This window comes from Diaphorina citri, unplaced genomic scaffold (assembly GCF_000475195.1).
Source record: "Diaphorina citri unplaced genomic scaffold, Diaci psyllid genome assembly version 1.1 scaffold242, whole genome shotgun sequence".
Lineage (NCBI taxonomy): Eukaryota > Metazoa > Arthropoda > Insecta > Hemiptera > Psyllidae > Diaphorina > Diaphorina citri.
Genome location: NW_007377679.1, coordinates 17,928 through 34,778, shown reverse-complemented (window position 1 = coordinate 34,778; position 16,851 = coordinate 17,928). Strand labels below are relative to the sequence as shown.

At 38.3% G+C, this 16,851-nt stretch overlaps 1 non-coding gene across 1 annotated transcript; it reads left to right on the top strand.

The window, feature by feature from the left end:
- Positions 1-10,165: 10,165 nt before the first annotated feature.
- Trnam-cau lies at positions 10,166-10,237 on the top strand. Its single transcript has one exon. It is a non-coding gene; the product is annotated as a tRNA-Met (tRNA).
- Positions 10,238-16,851: the final 6,614 nt, after the last annotated feature.

Genomic DNA, 16,851 nt, shown 5'->3' with positions numbered 1-16,851 from the left:
CGTAGCGGTGCCCAAAAATTTGGTTTTTTCGTAAAATTTCAGTCTCTCTCCTGCATAGTAAAGGGTGGGGTTTCTAGACTGCCTTAATCTGTTGAAATATTCCCATTCTCAAAAGATTTGAAAACGAGTTTTCTGAATGACTAAATAGTTATAAGCCAATTAGTCAAATAGAGTTTTATCAGTTCGAAAATATCATTCTGTGTCCACATTACTACTTGATTCAAAATATATTCGTATACGCAAACACATCAAATTCAGGGCCATTCAGTCTATTGACGCATAGTGCGTAGTGCGTGATGCCATTATCATTTATAATTTAAGTAATTTATTGATCCCGTATCAGTTTCCTAGATTGAGGGTAGAAGTGCCAATTATAGGACCTGATGATGATGACCCGTCTTAGTTTTCTTAGATTGATGGTAGACGCGCCAAATATTGGATAGGAGTTAAGACTTAATATCGCATCTTACATAGATACGATTTTTACTCACCTGTTTTATCCAATATAATAGGAAACAGTCTTGAAATTCTTGATCCAACAACTAACTACACATGTAGAATAAAAGATATCGCATCAAGAACTAACTCAATCACCCTGTCTAGAATCTACCGCTAGACATACACGTCTGACTAGAATGGAATGAATGAAATTAATCATAGCACTTGCAATTCCAGTGGCAAATCACTGGAGATTTCAGAATTCAGATCGACCCTCGCAGAAAATGAAGAAATTGAGCCCAATATTTTCTCCGTCAATGGTCTATGGTCGCCGTTGTGACCGCGCACTAAGCATCTGGATAACTGGTAGGACTTCATGTTATGGTACACCGGAGCCTGACATGAAAGCATATGGCACACTCCTCGCGAGGAATGCATGCACTTGCAATTCCAGTGGCAAATCACTGGAGATTTCAGAATTCAGATCGACCCTCGCAGAAAATGAAGAAATTGAGCCCAATATTTTTTCCGTCAATGGTCTATGGTCGCCGTTGTGACCGCGCACTAAGCATCTGGATAACTGGTAGGACTTCATGTTATGATACTCCGGAGCCTGACATGAAAGCATATGGCACACTCCTCGTGAGGAATGCACGGCTTACTGTACATTCCAGTCCAAGCTACTTACCGTTTTATTATCGATTAATTAATTATTATACGTATTTCAAATACCCAATTAGACATATCTCGTTTTTATTTTTTCCTAACTAATTAATTTATCGACGTTGTGATTGAATCATTAGCAAATCTTGGTCGAGCTCTACCTCTCTCTGCCTCTCTCTCTCTCCATTGGAATGTTGTGCTCACATGTTCAAATGACAAAAAAAAGCAGACTGTAAAACAGTAAGAACGGCAACTTCATGAATTGTATCTCATTGACCGAATGGCCAGAAAAATTCCTGAAGAATTTATGTATCTCAAGACAGTAATGTTATTTACTTACTGATTTATTTATTTTATCTAATAGATGATATTAAAATTTGCTTCAAATCTGGAAACTTAGATGAAATTTGCTTCAACTTCAAATAATCTCTCTTTTACCAATCTCAAAGAGTAAGAACGGCAACTTCATGAATTGTATCTCATTGACCGAATGGCCAGAAAAATTCCTGAAGAATTTATGTATCTCAAGACAGGTAATGTTATTTGCTGATTTATTTATTTTATCTAATAGACGATATTGAAATTTGCTTCAAATCTGGAAACTTAGATAAAATTTGCTTCAACTTCAAATAATCTCTCTCTTTTACCAATCTGAGAAGGTCAGCGCTCAGGCGAACTTTGATTCTGGGTACAATGATCATTTTGGCACTGGTATGAAACAAGTGGCTCAACAATCAACACATTCAACAAGAAACTGTAGGCCAACATGGGTTCATTATTATTACAATCTGGAAACTTAGATAAAATTTGCTTCAACTTCAAATAATCTCTCTCTTTTACCAATCTGAGAAGGTCAGCGCTCAGGCGAACTTTAGGCCTTGCCAGTGATCCTCTTCAGTCTTCAGTAGGTGCCCCCCAAAACCAAAGGGCTGTATCTGCCCAACCGCCCATGTTGCTGCTTGTCTACATATATACATTCGTAAATAAAGATTATAGGCTGAGAATCGCTCATTGAAACTAGTGTTCCTTGTTTGGTGTCTCCATCGAGTTGTAATTTGTAATGTACACATGTTATCCTGGTTCTCAGTGGTTCTTCATCCATGAAAAGGTCATTCTAAAAGGCAACTGCTATCTGACCGTTTACTATAGGAGCGGTCTATGAATACCGTATTCCGTTTTGCTATTGAAACTATCCATGTGTTGTGTCTATGAATACCGCAGTTGATTCACTTAATTTCTGAGTCAACTTTGACACTTGGCTTTCTGTTTCTGAATGAGTTCTGGTTCGCCTGAACCTGAAGTGTCAAAATCAGTGACGATTTCAAAACTCAAACTGATGTTTCATATGATGAACCAGTGGTGATCTATGGTCTACCTGCAAGAGAGATTGATCTTTAGTGGACCTCCACTTTGGCCGGACCAAATTTTCACGAAAATTCAAAGGATACCGATTTGAATTTGCCAGCCTAGTGAGCTTGGAAGGTCTGTCTTCGCCCAGGGTGGATTTTATCCAGAACGCATAATGTTCACTCTCGGGACGGCTGGCTTTCTCCTATACTTAGCAGTTACAGTTCTCTCTATCAAACCTATTGAAACGTTTCAAAAAGGAACCTGTAGGACAAAGCAAGCAGAGGATTCATACTCGTAACTTTCTTTTCCGTCCGTCAAATTTACAGACTTTGAAGAAGGATTTAGACATCTCACATTGAAACGGGGGAAAAGTCGTAAAGACGAGACACATTGCTGTAAACTCTATAAATCTGCCTCTACCGTTCAAACACAAGTTGTTAGTGTTGACACGCGTCTGACGTCACGCCCACTCACGTGACGTGTGACGTCACACCTCACACCTTGTGTGAGGGAAAAGTTTCGGAGAAATTTTGCGCCGATAACACGCACGACACACACAAGTTTTGCGATTTTCCACTCTATAAAATCCTCAAGAAGTTTATGTTAGGTATATCATTGAATCATTGAAGATGACACACTTCTTCAGATCTGCTACAGGAATTTATCGCCATCTCAGAGGACTTGGTGAGGTTTGCTACAGAGGACTGTATCTCATTGTCACCCGGGAAATCGGTGCGATATTAAACCCGTTGATTTGCTGAGGTTTGATAGAGAAAACTGTAAAAACAGAGATTTTATCGGCCTGAATTCGAAGAGAGCAAGAGGGCAGGATAGCGGAAAGACAGCTGTTCCGGGAACGAACCATCTCTGGTCAGGATAAAGTTTGGCCCGGGCGGAAATTAGTCTCGTGACCTAGCGCTTAAAGAGTGTCCTAGGAAAGTAATGTTTTTGGCGCTTGAAGAAGCGAAGAGTATCTTCAATTTTCGCGAAGACGGACGAGAGGGTATCACCGCGGTGCTATCTTTGTGCACAAATTGTGTCTCCTTGTCATATTTGACAAAACGGGTCTGAAAATTATTGCTCAACCGGAGGTGGCACAACCTGGCGTTCTTATCTGTGCTGAAAGTTTCCTGAGCTGTCAGGTGGTTATTTATGTAGGTGCCAATCAATGAGAAGGAACAAATAGTTATTAGAGCTTGGAAAACAAAGAGAAGATAAAGGCAGAAACACACTACCATCACGTCACGTGAGCTCATGGGGAGTCAGAAAGACGTTCAAAGTTTTCCCATAATATTGCAGAAACACACTACCATCACGTCACGTGAGCTCATGGGGAGTCAGAAAGACGTTCAAAGTTTTCCCATAATATTGTAGATAATTTCGTTCATGATCATGATAGCCACACTACCCTCATGTGAGCTCACTTGACTATGACTAGTAGTGTGGCTGTCCTGGACGAGACACCTATAATATTATGGGAAAACTTTGAACTAGGTACATCTTTCTGACTCCCCATGAGCTCACGTGACGTGACTTGGTGGTAGTGTGTTTCTACCTTAAGTTGCTCTTCAAGATAGGTGTACACGGAGGGTTTTTATCAGGCGCAGCATGCTTTATGCAAGACTGGCTGGGAGACTTTAAACAAGGAGGATACCAGCCTGAAATTTCCCTTGCATCCACTCGTATGCTTTAAATACCTTTCTTCTCATCTCGCTTAAACGATTCAGTATAATCCTTCGGTAAGACTCAGAGACGATTAGTGAGCGATTCAACTCGCTGGAGATCTCGCAAAGGTAATAGAAAATTGAAGTGACCCTGATTGAACAAAGTGAGCTGTGGGTTTTAACGGCAGGATTTGTCATTTATTTTACCTTCAATGAAGACTTTATAAGAGATAAGACCATAAGTACTATTGGTAAAAAAACTTCACTTTATGTTTGGTTGTTTGTTCATTTCTTCCTTCACCGTAACTTAAACAGATATGTATGTAGGTGGAGTACATTTTTTGAGAAATTAGCTCATTAGATTAGAGTTCGAGTCCCACTTGTGTTTTCTGCGCCCAGACACTTTCCTTAGGATAGAAGATTAGAAGAATCATATTATGTCTGAAAAGTCCCTTTACTACAAAGATAAGGGAGAGAGGGTCGCCTTAATCTTAATGGTGGTTGTTAATGAGCGTGAAATGGTGAGGAATTTTTAAATTCCTTGAAATGTTTGGTGTGATTATTTGATTTAATTTAGATTTTTTTAGTCATTTATTTTCTCTTATCATGTTTTTACAAGGCTGAGTTGTGAGGACAATTGAATAACTACTCCAATCAAGTAGCGATCAGTGGTGGCATTACCAGTTTAAAAAAATTATTGAAACATGGAAAATGATTGCAAAGGAGGGCACTTAGTAATGCTGTGATATCCCCAAAAGGAAGTTGTGAAAAACCTGCTTTACCACAGAGAATTCATCATTCGATTGATTATTCGGTAGTTGCAAAAAATGAAAGAAATTGAATTGAACGTCATATTTTCAGGTCATGACACCATACAAAATTGATATAGCCAAAATTAGAAAAGACATTTTTGTTGATAACAAATCGAATTAATTTGTAACCCTAATTGATTAACTAATTAACTTGCCCATCACAGTTGTGCGTGATATAAGGCTACAGGGTTGCTCGAAATAGACTTTAGTGACCCAACTCAGTACAGGTGTTAAATTTAGACATTCTTGTTCGCCAATGGAGACTGGATAGATAAGGCTTCTTCTTCAGGTGGTTTTGCCCCGTAGCCACTCACTGTCAGGTAGATCTGACAGATATGGCCGATCAGGTGTACCTGTCAGGTCTATTTTTCAGGTCATGACACCATACGAAATTGATATAGCCAAAATTAGAAAAGACATTTTTGTTGATAACAAATCGAATTAATTTGTAACCTTAATTGATTAACTAATTAACTTGCCCATCACAGTTGTGCGTGATATAAGGCTACAGGGTTGCTCGAAATAGACCGTAGTGACCCAACTCAGTACAGGTGTTAAATTTAGACATTCTTGTTCGCCAATGGAGACTGGAGAGATAAGGCTTCTTCTTCAGGTGCTTTTGCCCCTTAGCCACTCACTGTCAGGTAGATCTGACAGATATGGCCGATCAGGTGTACCTGTCAGGTCTACCTGATACTGGCCTAACGGTTTGACCGTTAATCGGAGCCAAATATCGGCTGTTCCGGGCCAAACTTTTGACTGAAAACGACCGAAAGGAGCTCGAGTTTTTCGCCTTCCAGCTCAGATCGCTTTCCAGTTCGAGTTTCTTAGGAACTTCACCTTCCACTTTAGATCGCTTTCAGGTAAATTAGGGTGATTTTCGTTGGGTGCTACAATGTCACATCATAAACAAAATCCGTCTGAAAGAACCTTGAATTGCCTTTTACCTGACTTATCAAATCTCATTTATTAGGCTCAATAATCACTCAGCCTCTGCCGTACAGAGACAGGCAGATTTTTAATTTCTGTTTACCAATAATCCATATGTAGAGGGAATATTTACAAAGGAATGAGAAGTGGTGGAATCAATGAAATTTTCATTAATTCAAAAACACACACATGGCCTTTGTTGCTTAGAGTGCAAATTAAAAAAAAAAAAAAAAAATGTGGAAAAAAAAAAAAAAACAATGTTGGAGCCCAACTTGGGAATATTGCCAACGGTGTGGGTAGTGAATTGGGTGATTGATTAAGAGACGGGCCCTGACCTTGAGAAACCTGGGACATGGGCCATTAGGCGATTACATTGTATTAAAGGGGGAGGGGGTGTAGAGGAATGGTAATAGATGAGGAGCAGAGGGGAAAGAGGGAAAGGATCCAAAACAAAACTTATCAAGGAGCGATAATAAGCCACCTTTATCTCTCTTCATCTCTCCTCTCTTTTTTTTTTTGCAAATTCCTAAATCACGGTTTTTGCGCGCATTTGGATGTGTGATCTGATGATGATTGTAGAAAATAAATTTTGATGACCTAATCATTGATTTTAATCAAATTGTTTTTTTTTTATCAAATTGAGAAAAAAAGAGATTTTTTTTTTTTTTTGCCAAATGTTAATGATATTTTGACGTTTAGTTAAGTTTGTGTTGATGTGCGCAGTTCGCCAATTGCGGAATTGCATGGTCAGAGAGTGAGTTTTTTGATGCGGATTTCCTATTAGACGTCAGACTAAAGGCTGTTTGTTTTGTTTCTTTGTTGTGTTATGTGTGTGATGCACTTAGCACGCCCGGATTTCGTGATGGATAGGAAAAAAGAAAGGTCAATTTTCGTTTTAAGTATTATTATTGCTTTTTTTTGGACTGGTACGGTTACTGTGGTAAAAAGATAATAGTGCTTACTTATACTGCTCGAATTGGACTAAATACTCTGCGGAGTTCCTTTACCCCCCAGCAGTGGCTGCTACTGTAATGTAGTCAAATTCTGGAATAAAGTTGATAAAATTCTCAGGATGTTCCGAAATACAGGCATTTAGGGACCCTGGTCCCTGCAGGGTCCTTGAATGCCCGGGCCACCCCCCCCCTCCGCTTCGCAGAGGCAATTAAGACATTTGATAGAGGGAACTGTAACTGCTAAGGTCTTATCGTCCCTCAAGTGAAGAGAGAAGGGAAATAGTATAGAAGAAAGCCAGGCATTCCGAGAACGAGCTTTATCCGTTCAGAATAAAATCCGCCCGGGGCGGAAAGCAAACCCGCCACCTAGCGTTACCCAGGCTACCCTCCAAGCTGACTAGACTGGCTAAAGCCTTGGATCTTGGAACGTTGTTTTCATTGTTCAAAACCATTCTCTAATAACATTCTTCTTTCAGCAGCAGACCTGACCGAGAACAGGATTAGCCACAAAAGCTACAATGTTTCATTTAAAGCGACTGGTTTACTGGTTTTTTTCTAGCCTCAGACGTATAAATATGAGGTTTAGAATCGATATTAATAAATAAAATGTCATTAGCGATCTTTGTGGAGTGAAATAAATATGAACCGTGCGAGGCACACACTTGATTTTATGTACCGTGCAAAATGTACAGGGTGGTCCGTGTTCAATTCTTCATGTGGATTCGTATAAGCTTAACCCATCTTTTGGGACTCTTTGCCCCTATAACTAAACCTCAAAGTGGACTTTTTGTGTATGGAGTTAAGTGAATTCTTGATGTGGAGCACAAGTTCCAATATAACACTGACTGCCTACCTAAGTGCCTACTGATTTACTAAAGGTCTTCCCGTGACGGAGGTTTTACCCATCATTCGACAACAAGCTACTAAGCCTCAAAGTGGACTTTTTGTGTATGGAGTTAAGTGAATTCTTGATGTGGAGCACAAGTTCCAATATAACACTGACTGCCTACCTTAGTGCCTACTGATTTACTAAAGGTCTTTTCGTGATGGAGGTTTTACCAATCATTCGGCAACAAGCTATCCATCTCCTCCATTTAACCTCACCCAGCCTGAGTGGGGCCGGGAACCCAGCAGCACGCGATTCCCCATATGGTCAGCCATCCAGGTACTTACTTTCTGTGTCCTTAGTAATCCAGGTTCTAACCATGCACAACGTTGCTTAACTTCAGTGATCCGTGGGGAACTGGTGCATTCAATGTGCTGTCACCTCTACCACTGGTGAAACTCACTCACTCCGATGGCGTATTAGGGATTCTTAGTAATCCAGGTTCTAACCATGCACAACGTTGCTTAACTTCAGTGATCCGTGGGGAACTGGTGCATTCAATGTGCTGTCACCTCTGCCACTGGTGAAACTCACTCACTCCGATGGCGTATTAGGGATATGTGAATCCCGTGCCGACCAGATTGCTTGCCTCTGGTGAAAACCATGTAAAAATGTCCTCTCGTTTTGACTTTCGATCACACCCTGTATGTAGTGCTAAGTACCGGCCGTATGGAACGCGCTCACCAGACAACCGGTGAAACGACAGAGCGAAGCGAGAAACCACTTTTCTAAAATCGCAATCACAAGAGAGGGGGAAAATGTTGGAAATTCAGTTCATATTGCATAGATGTTTCTGGTGGCTTTTGATCCAATAGGTATGTACATCACTCTTTTTATTTTCCTTATGCCATTTTTTTCGAGTGAGACATACCATAACTTGAGCTTCAAGTTAGATAAGACTGAAAAGATCCTTTACCTTGTAGTTTAGAACTTGTGGGCAGGAAAACATCAATCCTTTCTATTAAGCTGTTGGGATTAGAGGACTACATAATTAATATTTAGGGTACCTATTTAGTCTTAGCCGACAGTAGAAAAAGGTATCTACATTGAAATAGCTTTAAAATACGAATACCTACTACCTACACTGTGCGCCATGAATTTGTCAAATTTGATTATAAATGAACCGTCCAAACTATCGTACATAATTACATCACTTGGTCTTACCTCTATTACTCTATTTTCCTTTGCCATTTTTTTTCGAGTGAGACATACCATAACTTGAGCTTCAAGTTAGATAAGACTGAAAAGTTCCTTTACCTTGTAATTTAGAACTTGTTGGCAGGAAAACATCAATTCTTTCTATTAAACTGTTGGGATTAGAGGACTACATAATTAATATTTAGGGTACCTATTTAGTCTTAGCCGACAGTAGAAAAAGGTACCTACCTACATTAAAATAGCCTTAAAATACGAATACCTACCTACTACCTACACTGTGCGCCATGAAATTGTCAAATTTGATTATAAATGAACCGTCCAAACTTTCGTACATAATTACATCACTTGGTCTTACCTCTGCCTTATTGTCTCTCCTTCTACAAGCGCAAAACTTGGTTTCAGACCATCCATTCATAGGGCCCAATCAAAATAAGTGAACAAAATAATACATAATAGAGAAAAGGAATACAAGCGCAAAACTTGGTTTCAGACCATCCATTCATAGGGCCCAATCAAAATAAGTGAACAAAATAATACATAATAGAGAAAAGGAATTATAAATTGGGGCTTAAAAATAAATTGAGATCGTGGGAATTCAGCCCTAAATAGAAACAGGGAAAAAAAGAACACACAAAAACCTTCTCTCCATTCATAGAAAAAATAAAAGACCAAGCTTTGCTTGAAAGGTTTTTTTTTGCCATAGTTTGAAAAACTTGTTTATTTTTGCACTATTTTTTCTCTCGTTCAGATGATATAAGATCCATTGTTAATCAGTTCAGGTGTTTTGCAATAGATTGGGAATCAAAAGGTAGAGGTAGATACTAGTTACTAGTAAGGTAGAGAGAGGTAAATGGGTAATTTTGGAGAAGTTTTGAGCAAGGCTCATTTTTTGGAGAAACATGTGTACACCAAAATGTAAGAATGGAGATACCTCCTAACTCCTACCTACAGCAGAGAAAAATCTGGTGTGAGCATCACACGACTTTCCTTGTTGTTCTTCTGTCGTAACTTTTTACAATATCTCTAACCATTTAGTCAGTACAGCTGGAAACCGCCAAAAAGCGGTCAAAATATTACCAACTTGATCTTACTCAAACTAAACACAACGACAAGTGTCTGAATCACTAGGCACTGGTAGACAAAGAGATAAATCCAGGCGGACAGGATAACCATTTAGTCAGTACAGCTGGAAACCGCCAAAAAGCGGTCAAAATATTACCAACTTGATCTTACTCAAACTAAACACAACGACAACTGTCTGAATCACTTGGCACTGGTAGACAAAGAGATAAATCCAGACGGACAGGAAAGAGCAGAGTGGCGCAGTGGAAGCGTGCTGGGCCCATAACCCAGAGGTCCGTGGATCGAAACCACGCTCTGCTAAGATTTTTTTTACTTTTTTTTCCACCTCTAATTTTGTGTCCTTTAGAGGTGTTGGTTTTCAACCTCCAATAGGAGAGGAACTACAAGAAGAAGAAAAAGAAAGGTGTGCTAGGTACAGCAGAGAAAAATCTGGTGTGAGCATCACACGACTTTCCTTGTTGTTCTTCTGTCGTAACTTTTTACAATATCTCTAACCGTTTAGTCTGTACAGCTGGAAACCGCCAAAAAGCGGTCAAAATATTACCAACTTGATCTTACTCAAACTAAATACAACGACAAAGACAAGTGTCTGAATCACTTGGCACTGGTAGACAAAGAGATAAATCCAGACGGACAGGAAGAGAGAGAGAGAGAGAGAGAGAGAGAGAGATCAGATAGACAAACAGGAAGAAACTAAAGGAAGAGGCAGAGAAAATGAGCAACCGAAGAGAGGATATGAAAAAGAAAGAAAGATCTGAATTATCACGAGATAATCTACATCTAATCGTGATTTATTCATGTCGATTACATTACTCTTTAACTCCCATGCTATTAATTTTAAAGTGTCATAAGCTATCTTTCAAGATAAAAAACATCATCATCATAAAAAGAAAAGATTCATAAAAGGGTTACCACCTGAAAAATCCCTCGAGGGTTGCTTTCTTGAAATGGAAGTTGAAGGAAAAAGGGTTCACACTACATTGATCTCACCTTATGGCAAACATTTCTTTCAAAGAAAGGATAAAATCATCATAAAAAGAAAAGATTCATAAAAGGGTTACCACCTGAAAAATCCCTCGAGGGTTGCTTTCTTGAAATGGAAGTTGAAGGAAAAGGGGTTCACACTACATTGATCTCATCTTATGGCAAACCTTTCTTTCAAAGAAAGGATAATTTGTATAAGTGGCTGAAAAAATATACTTCTTGTTTGTAGATGTGAAAAAAATATATTAAAAATCAATTATTGTTATTATACTCTGGGTTTTTTTATTGGATTTCAATGATTCAATTTGACGTTTTGCCATATGGAGTAGCTGTTGCGTGCTACTAAACATGAGATGCCTTTGTTGAGGTCCTTGTTGATCCCTTGACGTAGCCTTGAATAGGAATAGACCGCGTAGATCTGGCAGGATAAACAAGGTAGGTATATTCTGTTCTATGTTCTATCTACTCTATTCGATTCTATTCTTTCCTTAGTTTCCTCAGGGATAATCTTGTTCAGATTCTCAACATCCCTTGATCCCTTGACGTAGCCTTGAATAGGAATAGACCGCGTAGATCTGGCAGGATAAACAAGGTAGGTATATTCTGTTCTATGTTCTATCTACTCCATTCGATTCTATTATTTCCTTAGTTTCCTCAGGGATAATCTTGTTCAGATTCTCAACATCCTTTTAGAAGCGATCCTTGGTCCTGTTCTTCTAATTGAAATAGTCCTTCTCCTTCGTTATCTTTGTGGTTAAGTAGTTCCTCAGAAGTAGCTAGAGATTGATTGTCGTAGTGGTCAGCGCGATGGATCTGGTGTTTGGTAGTTCGATTCCAAGTCCTAAAATTTATCCCTTGTCGTGGCCTTGTATGGAACTGTTCAAAAAATGTTAAATGGGGAACAATATTTGGGACATTTAAGTGTCATTATTTATTTAGATATTTACTCCTCAGTTATTGAGTTTGAATAAACATACGATGATTGCGATATATCATGATCCGGCGTTAACACTCGTAATCTCAGGATTAGCAGGAGTATCAACATCCTTTTAGAAGCGATCCTTGGTCCTGTTCTTCTAATTGAAATAGTCCTTCTCCTTCTTTATCTTTGTGGTTAAGTAGTTCCCCAGAAGTAGCTCGAGATTGATTGCTGATTTCATTACCAACCTCAGTGTCGTAGTGGTCAGCGCGATGGATCTGGTGTTTGGTAGTTCGATTCCAAGTCCTAGAATTTATCCCTTGTCGTGGCCTTGTATGGAACTGTTGAAAAAATGTTAAATGGGGAACAATATTTGGGACATGATTACCAATTATACTTGATATAGTCTGTCTCCAAGAACTATGTTTTATTAAACAATCAAATCTTGCTTTCTTATTGGGACACCCTTTATTTCTTTTCTTTTTCTTCTAATAAATCTACACAAACATGAGTTAGCAGTTGATTATTAATTGCGAAATAACAATGTCTTAAATGTCAACTCAGGAGATAAACAAGGAAAACTCAAGCAAAGAATTCCATAGGTATTTCTTTTCTCGTTCTAAAATTAAAACAAAAATAATAAAATAAATTAATTTTAAATCTCGCTCTAATTATGACGACAATTAATTGAGATTTTTATTAGGTCCTTGGAGACAGGGAAGACAATTAAACAGATCTAACTGACTGAGAAATAAAAGAGATTTTGGTTGGAAAATCCAATAAAAATAATAAAAACATTATAATTAGGAAATTTGGAACCACAAAACTAAGGTGAGTGATTAAATTATTATTTATTGTTGTTGTGGAGACAGAATGGAAATAAAACCGAGAATTTTCAGGCTCTCTTCTGGTTTGTTTTGGTTCCAAATAATTTTGATTCAAAATGTGATTGGTGACTGGAAGTTCTGGAACTGAGCAACTTCAATAATGATTGAGTAGGTTAGTGAGCGAAAATAGACCTCACTCAGCTCATAAAAAGGCCCCATGAGGCCCACTAGAATATTGTGTCCAAACATACTTTATGCCATGAGGTCCATATTCCATAAGTGCTATGCTATGATTTCTCGACCGTGCTGTATGCTTCATCACGGTCAACATTCTCGTCATAGTACTGGATGAACGCTAGGAGTTCTAGAATTAATGACTTTATCAATAATGAATAATTCAGTACAGATGTACCAGAAATAATATTACCAAAGAAAGAGCAAGAACACCGTTTGCTCTTCCAAATCCTCCATCTACCACCCCTTTCCAAACTCCAACGAAAATAATAATTAGTCATGCAAATTTCCAAAGTGCAGCACATTTTAAATTTATTACATGCACTTGGGAACAACTGACGTAACCATTCACGTCGATCGACAGCGTCAACTATGTGTAGAGAGGTGGACACAACTTTTGTAGAGGGACTGTAACAATGGAGCTCTTATCGTGCCGAAATCGAAGAGAGGAGGACAAGATAGGAGAACGTCAGCCGTTCTGAGAGCGAACCTTATCTTTGGTCCGTCAAAGTCCGTCTCGGGGGGATGGGGGGAATCGAGGAACCCGGGCTATAGCACAGGTTGACTCTGGGAGTTCTAGAACTAATGACCATCATGAAAGCACCAAAAACAATAAGAACTAAACAAACAATCAAGAAGAGGCACGGGGCGAGGGCAAAAATAATTCTCATCTACCACCCCATTCCATACTCCAACGAAAAGACCAATGAAACATGCAAATTTTCAAAGTGCACCACAAAACAGGTGACCAAAACTTGGACCCCAGGTTGAACCCACGGACACAATTGATGAACCAAGTAAGTTTACTGACCTATGCAAAACAATGCTTTCAAAGACCACGGGTGGTAAGCCAGTTGACAATCTAGCACTAACTATTATTAATAATATTTTAATATTAACAATACTAACAAAATAATAACAAGAACAAGAATAGATAATAATTTTGTATGTACTACACAGTCATATTTATTATTCAAAATGTCACTGACAAAAATGTAACAATAATTATTTATAAATGCAAATGTTGGAAATTCACTTTAGCTCGAGCATATTGCTCTCGAAAACAATATGGTCATAGACCAACAATTTAATTTGACTTAAGTGATATCCATAGTACTAAGTACTTCAAATATTATAAATGCAAATGTTGGAAATTCACTTTAGCTCGAGCATATTGCTCTCGAAAACAATATGGTCATAGACCAACAATTTAATTTGACTTAGGTGATATCCATAGTACTAAGTACTTCAAATATTGATAGTCTGTTTAGTCCATAGTAAAATGACAGGTTCAGACCCATACTGCTGATTTGGTGACGATATAAATCATCAGAAACAGAAAATGTCACTGACAAAAATGTAACAATAATTATTTATAAATGCAAATGTTGGAAATTCAATTTAGCTCGAGCATATTGCTCTCGAAAACAATATGGTCATATACCAACAATTTAATTTGACTTAAGTGATATCCATAGTACTGAGTACTTCAAATATTGATAGTCTGTTTAGTCCATAGTAAAATGACAGGTTCAGACCCATACTGATGATTTGGTGACGATATAAATCATCAGAAACAATGACAACTGTTGGTAGATGAGGTGAATGACAGTATTGTCAGCGATGAAGAAGCGCCCGCCGGAGCTTTGCCATCTGTTTCACAAGAATAATGTTACCACTACCAATAATGCATATATCACAAGAATGAGTTGTGAAATTAATATGTAAATTTAGAAGTGTACTCCATAGTTAAACCTGAACCGTAGGACGGCAAAGACAAACAGCTAGCTATTGAAGATCTACTTGAACCTATAATAATACAAGTTGAATCCAGAGGATCCAATCCAAGCTGTGCTAGCTAGATGGATAGGTAGTTACGCCTGCAGAGAAATTTCCATAAGACACAATTGAATCAATGACCAAAAGCGTAAACAATACCAGTCAGAGAGATAAGTGGATATGATGAACATCTGGAAAACAGAAACGCGATTATGTGAAAACATAGGTCCTAAAATTCCTGATTCATGAAATGTATTTGCTAAAACAATAAGTAAATTATTCACTTGAAGCAAGTTGAATACCTAAAATGCAGAAGATCTATCGGTTCAAATTTATTTTATTTATTTTTTTTTCGAGAAGCAATACCTATGTAACCTTAATTTTTTGACAGAGAATTTCACAAATTCCATCTTTTCATCTCATGGACAAGTAGCTTTGAAAGACTTAGTTAGGATGGGATTGGGAAATCAGGAAATGGGATCTCGAAAATTTTAAAGAGTCTTGAGAATTAAACTAAGCAGAAAGCAACATTTCCTAAAATAAAAAAAAACCCACATAGAAATTATAGGTAGGTAGGTAGGTAGGTATTTAATTCACATAAGAATGTGGATGTGGACAATAGAGGGTCCATATCCATAATTGTGACACAACGGTCCAGAAGTGGGACAAAGAGAGAGATTAAAGGTCTCTCTCTCTCTGTCATTAGAAAGACAGATAGAGAGAGAGGGAGGGTTGTCCCCCCATCTATAGATTATTGTCACATTATAAATTAAATCGGAAATGGATCAAAACTTATTAATATACAGGGGGTATCAGAAACTTTATACTATCGAATAACACCGAAAAAGCGGCCAAAATAACGCCAAGCGTTGCACCGATCTTAACCAAAAGTTTCGTGTCGCATCCTTGTCACATTTAACAGCTGCCTACCAAATTTCAAGTGTCTAGCTCTTACTGTTCTCGAGATATCTTGTTTACAGACAGTTAGGTTTGTTAGGACGCTCTCGGGTCTGTGGCCCGGATGTTCTCACGACCTTTTTTTCTTCATGTTCGCCCTGTTTGCATATTTGTCTTGTGATAGTTGTGATCCCTTATGTCAATAATGCTATAATGATACTTGGAGATCTTAGAACTCTTGAAAGTGTGATAAAGGTGGTTCTCCTTTGAGGATTAAGTGTCATAAGAATATCGGTGACATCCTAGCTCGCAGGAGGTCCCGGGTTCAATTCCCGGCGGGGTCGAAGTTTTTTCCGGCGACTTTGCTGGGAGTTCGGGCTGTAGGTACTCAGCCTCTTGAGGACAATTGGACAGCATTCAGTAGAAAAGAACCATCATTTTAGATTTAAATATAGGTATGTACCTACATAGTCAAATGTATGATTAGTTGATTACTCGCACGTTAGGAGTTGTAAGAAGTCAGCTGTAAAATCTCTTCGGATTTACATAAATATACCCATGCTTACTTAAATCCTTACATTTTTCTCATTTTTATTTGTGTAAACTGTGATACCTCATTAAAACCGAAATTTTTTTATGTTTATTTAAAGAATTTCGGATAATTATTCTAATTTAAATGGGATAATTCTAATGGGATAATTCTACTATCGAAGGAAGATTTCTTTCAACAAAGGAGGAGGTATGTCCACTAATTAGATGAATACCTACTTAATTTTTAGTTAGGTAGTAACTCGTGGTTTTTAGTGAGATAGGTACCTATTTCATTTTCAGTTAGGTACCTACTAATTTTAACTGGTGATATCGTAACTCATTTAATTATTTTTATTATTCAAATCGGAGTGTACAGAGTGTTTGAAAAGTTTGAGACTTCTGGTTACAACTTTGAATGCAGGAGTCAGGGAAGCGACGGGCGCGGGTTCGATTTCCGCCCGGGATGTTCTTTATCCTAAAGAGTTACGGTTCGTTCTCGGAACGGCTGGCTTTCTCTTGTCCTGCTCTCCCTCTCTTCGATTTTGGGCCAATAAGACCTTCGTTGTTACAGTTCCCTCAATCAAATCTCTTGATTTGCACTAGGCTGATTCGAAACAAGTATAAACCAATAAACCTATTTTAATGAAACGAATTCATTTTGATTTTGGCTAAAAAATCGGGCGTTTCCCACTTTTTCTGAGCAGCCTATACCTGAGTTTCCCACCAGTAAAAAGTACATTATT